The sequence below is a fragment of the Lutra lutra genome, chromosome 15 (genome assembly GCF_902655055.1).
Source record: "Lutra lutra chromosome 15, mLutLut1.2, whole genome shotgun sequence".
NCBI classification, from domain to species: domain Eukaryota; kingdom Metazoa; phylum Chordata; class Mammalia; order Carnivora; family Mustelidae; genus Lutra; species Lutra lutra.
Window position 1 is genome coordinate 9,396,843 of NC_062292.1, and position 10,848 is coordinate 9,407,690.

The 10,848-nt window shown below is 50.6% G+C and overlaps 1 long non-coding RNA gene across 1 annotated transcript; it reads left to right on the plus strand.

Moving 5' to 3' along the window:
- Positions 1-224: 224 nt before the first annotated feature.
- On the plus strand, positions 225-10,436 carry LOC125085977 (uncharacterized). The gene is made up of 5 exons (XR_007123061.1): positions 225-300; positions 2,679-2,825; positions 3,211-3,401; positions 7,058-7,259; positions 8,582-10,436. It is a non-coding gene; the product is annotated as an uncharacterized LOC125085977 (long non-coding RNA).
- The last annotated feature ends 412 nt before the right edge of the window (positions 10,437-10,848 follow it).

Below are 10,848 nucleotides of genomic sequence, written 5' to 3' on the forward strand. Positions count from 1 at the left end.
AGGGCGAAAGCAGGTGTGCATCATGTGCAGAAGCAGGGTGCCCGGGACACCCGAGGGAACCTCACTATTATAAACATTATTATTTGTTGGGGCAACAGGAAGCTTCACCTTCATAGAAAGCCTTCTGACCCACGTGGATTTTTTTTTTTTTCCCAATGTGGCTTTTTATGATTTTAATGCACGAACACTTACTCTCTCCACTCTATTTCGGTTTTCCGCAGGCCCCGAGGAAAGCCATCGCCACCTGAAGCCCAAGAAAGCTTGAGCACCACGGCAAGGAAGACGATGGCGCACTCCAAGGTGGGTTCGCAGGTGGACACACGTTTACGCACACCCGTATCCTGTAACTCACGTCCCCGCTGTTGGTGCCGTTTCCAGACCTCCCAGCGCCTTTTCAACCCTCCGATTTTCTCATCCAAATACCCAAGTTGCATACAGATATTTTTATTCCCCTTTGGGTCGAAGAGACCGGGACCGAAGCTTCGGGTCACATTTATGCTTGCGTCATAATATGAACCACAGCGTCAGGAATATAGATCGCGGTAACGAACAGCCCCAACTCCCCAGGGAGGCGCACAGATGAAAGTGATTTGCCCAGAGACCTCCATGAGTTACACCAAGAGAAGGTGGCACCGGCCAGATCAGAGCTCACAGCGTCTCAGTCCCCGGCCTCACATGGCCAACGTGCTCTGTTACGTGTTGTTGGAGGCACGTTGTGGCACAATGACGCTCTGCGCATACTGGATCATAGCGACTGGATCCCTTTAGAGGAAGGTGCACCTGTTCAAAGCCCACAACTCGATGGAACGCAGAGCTGCTCTGTTCCTTATAAGGAAACCCTGAATTTCTGTTGCCAGGAACACGCGTTCCATCCCGTCCGTGTAAACAGGCGTCAGAAAGCCCTTCCAGAGTGACCACTCTGCGCTTTGATGCAAGGCCCCTTCACAAAGGATTCGTGCCACGCTCATCTCTCTCCGTCTTCCTCTCTCCCTTCCATGTAATGACACAAAGCTTCCTTCTTTTTTTATAATTTTCATAGATATTTAAAAAAGGCAATGACTTTAACGGGACATGTTTGGTGAAATAGTCCTTTGGGTTTGATATATTTAGGAGTTTGGTTTAGAAAAAAAGTTGAAAAACAACCAGAACCAAAAACAAGTCCCTCCCCACCGCCCCCCCGCCGTTCGGTGCCATAGACAAGAGTCCAAAGGACATTAGCTGCTCCATTGCACACATTGGAAAGGAGAGTTTGCTGTGAGCTCAGTCCTTCTAATAGACTGGCAATTTTGTAAAAGGTTTAGAGGATTTTGTTTAACCATTTCTGCATGTGTTTTTAATGAGCTCATGAGGGCTTGTAACAAAGGCCAGGTTGTGCGTTTTTGTGGCGTTTTTCTGCCCTGCTCCCTCCCTGCTGACCCGAGGAATGGGCACCTGTGCTTCTCTCCGGGCTCACCTATGGGAGTCAAGGTGGTGGGGCCATCTCCGGGCTGTCTTCGTGCCAGGGATGAATCATGCAGTAGGCAGAGCGGAAGGAGTCTCTTTGTTGACAGCTTTCCATCTGGACTTTGGATACGGCTGATCGTTCACGTAGAGCGCTGGTTAGCTGGAAGGGGTGAGGGGAGTCAGCTCCTCCATAAGGGACCAGGAGCATCTAAAGCATCCGCAAAGAACGGCCCCAGGATTTCCTCTGCAAAGCTCAGAGAAGCCTCTCGCTCCCCAAGTGTCAGGGACCCAGGTCTGTGAATGTGTCTGACTGCAGCTTGGACTTGTTGACATTTAATAGGCAAAAGGATCCTTTATAGCCCCATTCAGATAATCCGACCGGAGCACACCTGCATAAAAACATGGAGCTCATCAGTGGGTTAAGCTGCTGCCTTCGGCTCAGGTCATGATCCCAGGTCCTGGGTTCAAGCCCCACATCGGCTTTCTGCTCAGCAGGGAGCCTGCTTCCTCCTCTCTCTCTGCCTGCCTCTCTGCTTACTTGTGATTTCTCTCTGTCAAATAAATAAATAAAATCTTTAAAAAAAAAAAAAAACATGGAGCTCAGGTGGCCAGGAGAGAGCCCCTTTAGAGTTTAATCATTAAAATAAACAGCGCTATTAAGATGAATTTCAGTTTGTCATGTATAAATGTAAAAGGCTCCATAAGGGCTGGTGTTTTGTGATTCATATAGGAATGTGATGGATGTATGATACGTTTTCCACAGCTATTTAAGAAAAAAAAAAAGATTATCTTAGTCATGGGGTAAAGTTATGTGAGGCATTGCTCTATCCAGGCTGTGTCTGGGCCAGTACAGATTTTTTTTTTTTTTTTTTTTTGTGAAAGATTACTTCTTGGCAAACTAGATATGCAAACGCCAAAATACAGTAAAACCACATTTAATTGGACCTACTTGCCAACTTCTTGAACACAGCTTGGATTATTCCACTGGAGGCTGCTTCTGTTAAAAGCTGGGGGAGGAGGAAGTGGCATATTGACAAGGCTTCAGATAATTTTTTTTTCACTCGAAGTACAATTATGCAATGAGCCAAGTTTGGAAGTATTTTACTATGTTTAATAATTATTATTAAAGATATTGTAAAACATATGCATTTGTTAAGTGGAATGTAATGGGAGTGAAATCCTGTCATAAATTTTACTTCGGATTTATTTTCCTATTTTGTTTTTTTATTTGACAGCCTTCCAAATTGGTTCTAGCCAAAACCATGCACTCTAATACATACCGTACTTGATACCAAAGTGAGAATATGAGTAATTTATAGAACCCGAGTGAGAAGCGTTCTCTCCTGCAAGCCAGCTTCTACGGAGCCGTCACCCCTGTTCAGGTAGCCGCTGACACATGTGGGCGACACCGGGAGGGGGAGAACCGGGATGGAGAAGCCCTCCACCCAGAGGGCTCTGCCACCTCCTCCTGGATGATGGCAGCCTCGAAATCCACTGGCCTGGCCACGGCGGGGTGGGGGGTTCAAGCGTCTATTGTTCGAGTGTCTACCCTTCCAGAAGAAGGAGGACTCTCTCTAGGTGTGGGTGGGTCCAGGAGAATTCGACTCAGCCCTGGAGAGGTGTGTGTGTGGGGGGTCACTGACCATCCGTGACTCTGTTCAGGCTTTGCTTCGGGGGACCCCTCGTCCCTCCCTCGGGAAGCTGAGAAGGCCTGACACCAGTTTGCTTCACATCTTCAGCTTCAACAGATTTATATTGTTTTTACAGTCTCTTTTCCAAGGGAGAGAAAAAAAAAATGCCCCCGAAACTGTGCTTCTCGAAACCGAACAAAGGGGCCATCTCTGAAGATTAGCAAGCCGCTCTGGATTTGCACCGAGCTCCACCTGCTCTGTGAAAACCCCATGGTTTTCTCACAATCCCACTCAAGCTGCTTAGCAATTGGGCCCTGTCTTGCGAGGGTGGGTATTCTTCAGTTTGACTTCTGTTTGCCCTGTCGTTCCCTCGTTTCCTTGTGCTATGCCACAGCCCGCGACCGGGGGAGGAGGACAGCGGGGAGAGGAGAAGGCAGAGCCCCGGGGCGTCCGCAGCGAGCAGGAGGCAGCCTTGTCCCCAAGGCGGGCCGATGGGAGGCGACCCTAGGTGTGTTTTTGCACGCGTGCCCGAGGACCCGGGAGCCGGAAGCAGCTCTGCGGCTGTGTGGGGTGGACTGCAGCAGTGTGAGCCCTGTGTCTACAGAGGGGACATGAGGACATCTGGACCGTGTCCCTGCGAGCAGGGCTCCTGCTGCAGGCCTTTGAAAATCCTGCCACAGCGGCCCCCCAGCGCCTTGGAACTTTCTCCCTGGAGAATTTAGAAGAGCCGGTGTCCTTGATTTCCTGGACATCTGCAGCCTCCCCACGTGCGGGGACCCAGGGAGCGTCCTGCGCAGCACACACACACACACACACACACACACACACACCCCGGTTCTGAGAGCCCAGAGCTAAGAGAGGGGGTCGTGCCCGCGACTCTCCCACTGTCCTCCTTCCGCCAGCTACCTGGCTCTGTGCGCTCTGGAACGAGTGACCTCATTCTCTCCCGGTTTTCCCCACCCCCTTCATCTTTAAAACAAACTTCTTGGGCCATGAGACGCTGAGGGTTTTTTTAGGTTGAAATTCTAGGGGGTTTGTTTGTTTTTTGTTTTTGTACCTGTTTATAATGCTAATGGAACTTGGGCTGATTAACAAGAAAATATTTTCCAGTTAGAGCAGAAGTGGTGATTCACTCACCACTTCGGCTTCTACAGCTCCTTGCCACGAAGGGCAGGCTCGCTCGGACGGGGGAGGGCCACGGGCATGGCAAGTGAGCATTTCTGCCGGCCTTTGGATTTTTAATATCTAACTGTATTGACACGTGGACGACCTTCCGTGTCCCCTTTCCAGCCCAGCAGGTCTGGGTGCTTGGCTGTTTTCTGACAGGAGGCAGCTGAGAGGTGCTGAACAGATGTGAGGCAAGCGCCCGTCTAGGTCCGCGCTAGGACCGTGTTTACACTGTGCCCTGCTTGGGGGAAAGCGAGGGGCTTTCATTACCTTAAATAGCAGCGGACGTGAACGTGTGCAGAGCACACCTGGCCAACTAGTCATCCCTGTTAGGACTGCAAAGCGGTTTTCTGCTGGTTTAGCTCCTCACAGAGCCTTGGCTGGACAGCTCCCTGCCACTTTCCAGTACAGGACGGGGCCTCTCGTATGAAAAGGCTAATTCTGGTCGCTTCCATAGGAAGGGAAACAGCAGAGCCCATTACCGTAGATGTGGTTCATGGAATTCAGAGTGTCCTGGGGGGACTGGTGACAGGTCTACGGATCAAAGATCATTTGAGTTACATCGATCATTGAGAGAACACACCACACTCATAGACTCCGAAATGACGGAAAACCAAATTCTTAGTAACTGTCATAAAAAATCCCCTGTTCCACCATTCACAGCCTGACCACTGACCTAGTCATTCCCTGTATTTCTAGCACGTCTCTCATCCATCCCAGAATGGGGGAGAGCCCTCCCAGAGCGTTGTGTGAGAAAAAAAAAACCATCCCAGAGAACGACCGCGGACTAATTTGTACAAGAGTCTCGCTCAAATATTTTCCCTTTTATTTTTTTTTCATCCCGAAGTCGCAAAGTAAAATGGTTGCTGAATTAAAGATTAGCATGTAAGACTGAAATAGGACGACATTCTTATATTAGTTAAAATTCTTCTGGTTGCAAGGAATAGAAATCCATCTTAAGCTAGTTAAGCCAAAAAAGAATTTTATTATAAGGCTCCTTGGATTCAATGGAATCCGAAAGAGCGATACGGGAGGCCTTGGGAGCGGCTAGAGCTCCGCGGGTAGAGGCTGTCAGGGTCTGCTCTCCTCTCCCTGCCTCGCATTCCCGTTCTGCTGATTGGCATTTCCCATTCCTCAGTCCACATGGTGGGACGGGCTGCCAACTGCTTCTGCATTTCCTCGTCTTCATCTTCAGACTCCCTTTGTCAGTTACAGTCCCCGAATCCTGGGGGAGGATTCTGGTTGGCCAGCTTGGACCGGGCGCCCACCTCTCAACCAATAGGCTGTGCCAAGGGCAAGGCCCATGGTCCCTGCGGTGGGACGCCACCCTTACCGCACGGGAGAGGGGCAGGGGCGTGGTCCCCAGGTGGTGGGGATGAGGCAGGTGCTGTGCAGACGGAACAGTAGGGCGCCAATGCGTTTCTCTACCAAAAACAAAGGAAACTGTGAAAAAAATACCGTTTATCTGGAAGCAAGAGTAATATATTGTCCTTCGTGGTCCAACAGCAGTTACGAATCTCTAACCCGTGGCCAACTAGTTAAGTGGAATAACGCAGGTTTTCTGAAGTATAAACAATTAACTAGTTTTCCACTAGTTTTAACTAGTTAACTAGTTTTGTTAACTAGTTAACTAGTTTTAACTAGTTTCCAGCCTTTCATTTAACTTAGTGCATCTGATCTCCCCCAAATTCCCTACCGTTTTATAATCTCAGAGCACATTCATGTACTGTCTTGCGGAACCCTTACCCGGCTCATCCCGGTGAGCCCACAGAATTTAAGGGCCAACCTTATCTTCCAACTATCTGATGGTGATCAGACAACAGAGCACAGAGAATGGAGAAGACACTTGTTTTCTCCCGGTTTAGGACGTAGGAAGGACACAGTGTGCAGTAAGAGCGAGGCAGTCCCAGCAAGCAAGTCGCGTGTGTTCTCTGTCTGGGGACAGAGGAGTCTGTGAATCTAGAACAGGGAGGGACCGGGAAGGCCAGTGCCGGTCAATGCAAGTGAGGGCCTCCAACTGAGGACGTAGCCTACCAGCAAGGCTGTACTAACCCTCCCAGGTGCCTCCAGGCGCTTAGCTGGGAAATGGGCCTGCCTGGTGGAAAGAGAGATGGGCACCCATGCCATGGGCTGAGGGAAGAGACACACTCAGTCTGTTTGGACGTATGGCTCATCACTCCCTAGCTGCTTACTGTCCCATTGCTAGAGACGCAAAATATTCAGTTTGAAGGAAGCTCCTGGTTAGTTAGCTCTTCAAGGCCAAGGTGAAGAAGCATGAGGCTCCTGATTCAGTGTTTCCAACTGTCTAGAAAACAAATACGAGTATTCTAGGTATCGTGGATTTCACCATTGCTTCAGCCCCCCAAATTATTGTTCTCCGCACTTGGGGAACTTGGGAAGCTGACAACGGATGTTGCCTCTTCTCCAACCTTTGTTGACCTTCCCCCCATCCTGGGTGCCTTGCGAGGAAGCCAGGACAGGAGAGTCTCTGCTTCAAAGGCAGGCAGCCCACAGGTCGAGCCTTGGGTCAATGTTTCCCCTCTCTGGCAGAGATGCCACAACCACCCCTCAAAAGGGCCTTGAGGACCAGACTGGCCAGATGGCCTGCCAGGACACTTCCAGTCATAGGTAACGGAAAATGGACTCAGACTAGCTGGAAAATACAAAGAAAATGATTAAGTCATGTGTCGGAGAGTCTGGGGGTGGCCACGGCCTCAGCGGTGACTGGGCACAAGGATTCAGCTGACGGCATTAGATTCTGTCATTCTGTCCTTCCCCGCCCACCCTCTATCTTGGGTTCACTTCTGTCTTTACAGCCCAAGATGGGCTTTCCTCCCATGATGGGGGAACGGGGCCTGGACAAAGATGGCGCCAGCTGGCCCTGTCACAGGAAGTGACCCCAGAGGGAAGAGGATGGCTTCTCTGAACACCCATCTTTAAACCCCAAGGGAAGATTTCTGACCTGACCTGGATGGTGTGCTTGTCCCCAAGCCACGGAGTAGCTTCCTTACAGCCACTGTGAGTAGAAGCCTTGAGTCAAGTCACTCAGAGGAGGAAGTGGGGCTATAGGAAGTTTGCAGGGCCCTGAACACGGAGGGGAAGATTTCACCAGGGAGCCAAGGGCAGGGCAGGTTTCTGTTCATGGGTTCCTGCCTGGGGAAGACAAATTTGATTTGGGTGTGGGATGGTAGGGAAAAAAATGAAATGGCAGAGAGCAAACGAATATTTATTAAAGGACCACTGTACACTTGGCCCTAGGGGTACAGCAAGGCCCAGCCTTCATAGAACTTACAAGTTAATGAAACAAAGAGAAAATTTTAGTAAAGCATCGTAAGTGTTATGACAAGAGTATATAGTGAGTTCAAACCCACAGCCAGGGGGATCCAGGAAGACTTTCTAGCAGAAGTGACATGGGGTATGAGTTGGTCACACAGTAAGAGGGTGGAGAGTGCTCGGGGCAGAGGATCAGCATGTGCAAAGGCCCCAAGATGAACCAAGCGGCGTTGACAGGCCTGGTAGTTCCTCCCTCCGCCAGTCCAGATGGCTGGCGCACTGTTGGGGGAAGGTCTATTCATTTTCTGGGGCCACCATGACAGATGACCACACACTCAGTGGCTCAAAACAACAGAAATGTCCTCTCTCTCACGGTTCTGGAGGCTGGAAGTCCGAAGTCGAGATGTGAGCAGGGCCGCCCTAGGGGAGAAACTTTCCCAGCCTCTTGTGTACGTCCCAGGCTCTGGTAGCTCCAGGCCCCTCAGTGGCTGCACCGTCCCATCCCTGCCTCTACCTCCATGTGGCCTTCTCCTGCAGGTTCCTGTCCTCACCTCTCCTGGGTCATGCAGGATGAGCAGCTCATCTCAGGATCCTTAACTGAGTGCCACCTGCAAAGACCCTTTCTTCAAGTAAGGCCACATTCCCAAGGTCTGGGTACAAGCAACTAGACACACCTCTTGGGGGCCCCCATCCAGTATAGGATAGAGGGTGGAGTAATCACAGATGCTCCAGACTGCGCAGGAAGGCCACATCCTAGGGAATCGGGGCCTCAGCCTAGAACAGGTCAGTGATGTCTCAGATCACATTCTAGTGGTCATTTTTGGGAAGCAGGGCTGTGGTCTGTCAGGGGGCCACTGCCATGGCTCAGGAGGGAGGGACAGGGGATGCCCCAAGCAGACCATTGAGCCATGAATGGGAAGAAGTGGATTGTGGATCTGCATAGGAAAGCAGGTGAGCAGGACTTGGGCATGGTTGGGTGGCAGGTGGCAGGACTCAGGCAGAGGGAGTCCTGGGGAATGTGTATCGTTATGTTAATATGTATCCTGCATTTTAATTTTTTTCCCCAGGAGACAGCCTGGAAGAAGGAAAGAATGCTGGCTTTGGAATGGGCTAACCCTGGGTTCAAATCCCAGTGCTTTCACTTCCCAGCTTCTCGACCTTGACTGCTTCTCATTTTCTCTGGGCCTCTGTTTCCTCCTCAAGAAAATGAAGATATAATACTGACTTCCTAGGGCTCTAGGAAGAATGAAAAGACAGCTTGCAAAGGGTGCCTGGCCCAGAGCCCAGCCCCACGTGTGCACCCTAAATGCCCTAGTTCCCCCTCCTTCCCTGGCTTGACCAGCCCCCTTTCCTACCGGGGCTTCCCCCACCCCTCCCATCCCCGGGTTCAGCGGCCCCCACCTCCTACCTCGCTCCCATCTGCTTCCTGGCCAGCTGGCCCCTCACCTGCAGCCCTTCTCTCCCGGGACCTGCCCACAAATTCCCCTCTCCCCTGTGCCGGCCCTTTGACAAATGTTCTCTCCTCTGAAGCAGCACACACTGCAAACGCAGACAAGCTGTGAAATGGGCGTTTCAGGCCCCTGAAGCCCTTGTTTCATTCAGTTCCTGCTGCTGTTCATTTGTTCACTCACTTCTTCCTGCGTTTGCAGAACCCCTCACTCAACACACATGCAGGGTGGGCCGGGCCTGGCGCAGACACAAAGCACCGTGGAACTCCTTCCACCTCCTGCAATTTGCGGATTGCATTGGGCCACGACATTCTCTCTGCTTCTGGGTTCTCCTGATAGGCAGCCTCTGCAGGTAAAGTGAGGAGAAGCTTGAGTTAGGTGCCCCAGGAGGCGGAAGGTGTCGCCTTAGAAAACCCATCACCCCATCCTACCTCTCAGGCACATTTCATATCTCATCAGCCACATTGTCACCAACCCCTCTCCTGCCACGTCCCTCCCATTCCCACTCCTGGCTCTTCATCTGGTTAGCCAAGAAGGAAGGGCCAGCCTGTTTTTACTTAGGGCCATCTTTCAGGAGCAAGAATGCAAAAACCTGTGTGGTTTTCTGGGACTGGCCTTGCACAAAGTGGAGAGGATCTACCATACTCTGCCCCACTGGGGGTTTGGCTTGCTCTTTTGGGCAGTGGGGAGGCCTCTACTTTCCCCCTTCAGGCTTCCAGGAGCCTCATGGTACTCAGGGAACATGTGTGCAAGTAAATGCATCCTGATGGGATTTGCACAAGTCGGGAGCCTTCTCTATTAAGGGATGTTCTCAAAGACTTGCAGCAGAGGTTCTGAGACACTGATTCAACCCACCATCTCAGACATGCTGTCATGAGGACGGGGAAGATGGTGTGAACTCCGGGAAGGCAGAAACTTCAGGAAGAACAGTCATTACATGAATTGATGCATTCATTTATTCCATAAGCATTGTTCAAGGGCCTGTGGGGCTTACCATGAAGAACAAGAAACTGTCTCTGTCCTGCAGGACCTCAGAGAGTCTAGAGAGAAGGAGGCAAGTACATATGTCCATGTGTCTTGTTTAAGACTATCCTTAGAGCACTGATGTGCACCTGTCATCTCATGTCGAGCACACTCTGGGTCACTCGATGTATAAATTCCTGCTAATCTCTCGACAGTGTTTTGAGGAAGGTATAAACACCCATTTCACAGAGGAGGAAAAGGAAGTGCAGAGAGTAACTTAACCAGGAACCAGGCTTTCCAACCCAGTTCTGCTGACCCCAACTATTAAAGCTGCTTATCCAAATTTAAATTAAAGAAAAAGAAACAGATGAAAGGGAATTTGGCACATTAGAGAAGTATTCTTCCTTTTGCAAAAGAATTCAGTTCTTGTAATCCTTTAAATTCTGAGTGACTCTAGAACCCTTTCAACAGACTTTTCACTCACCTGACTTTCCTCCACAATTTCAGGAACACTTCCAACAGGCAGCACGGGGCTTTGCTGGTAGGGGTGTCTGTTGCTGTATCTAGAATAGTATGCAGCCACAGCAGCTTTGGTGATCCCAAAAGTTGATTTGAGAAGACCCCAAAAAGGAAGTACGGGCCAGAAGGGAATCTAGATTCTCTGAGCCAAATCTCTCATTATCAATCATGGGAATTGAGACCAGAGAGGTTAAGTGACTGGCCTAAGGCCACACAGCAAGTTTGTGGTGGGGAGATGAAACTCGGTTTTGCCCAGCGCTCCTCAGCACAGTGAGGGAGGTGGCTCTGCCCACAGGTCCTGTGGCCCACAGCCAACTCCATGTATCCTTTGCCAGGAGCCAAACATTCCTGGTGCCATGTGGGCAAAACCCGATGAGCAACCTCACCCCGTTCAGCCCCCCTGC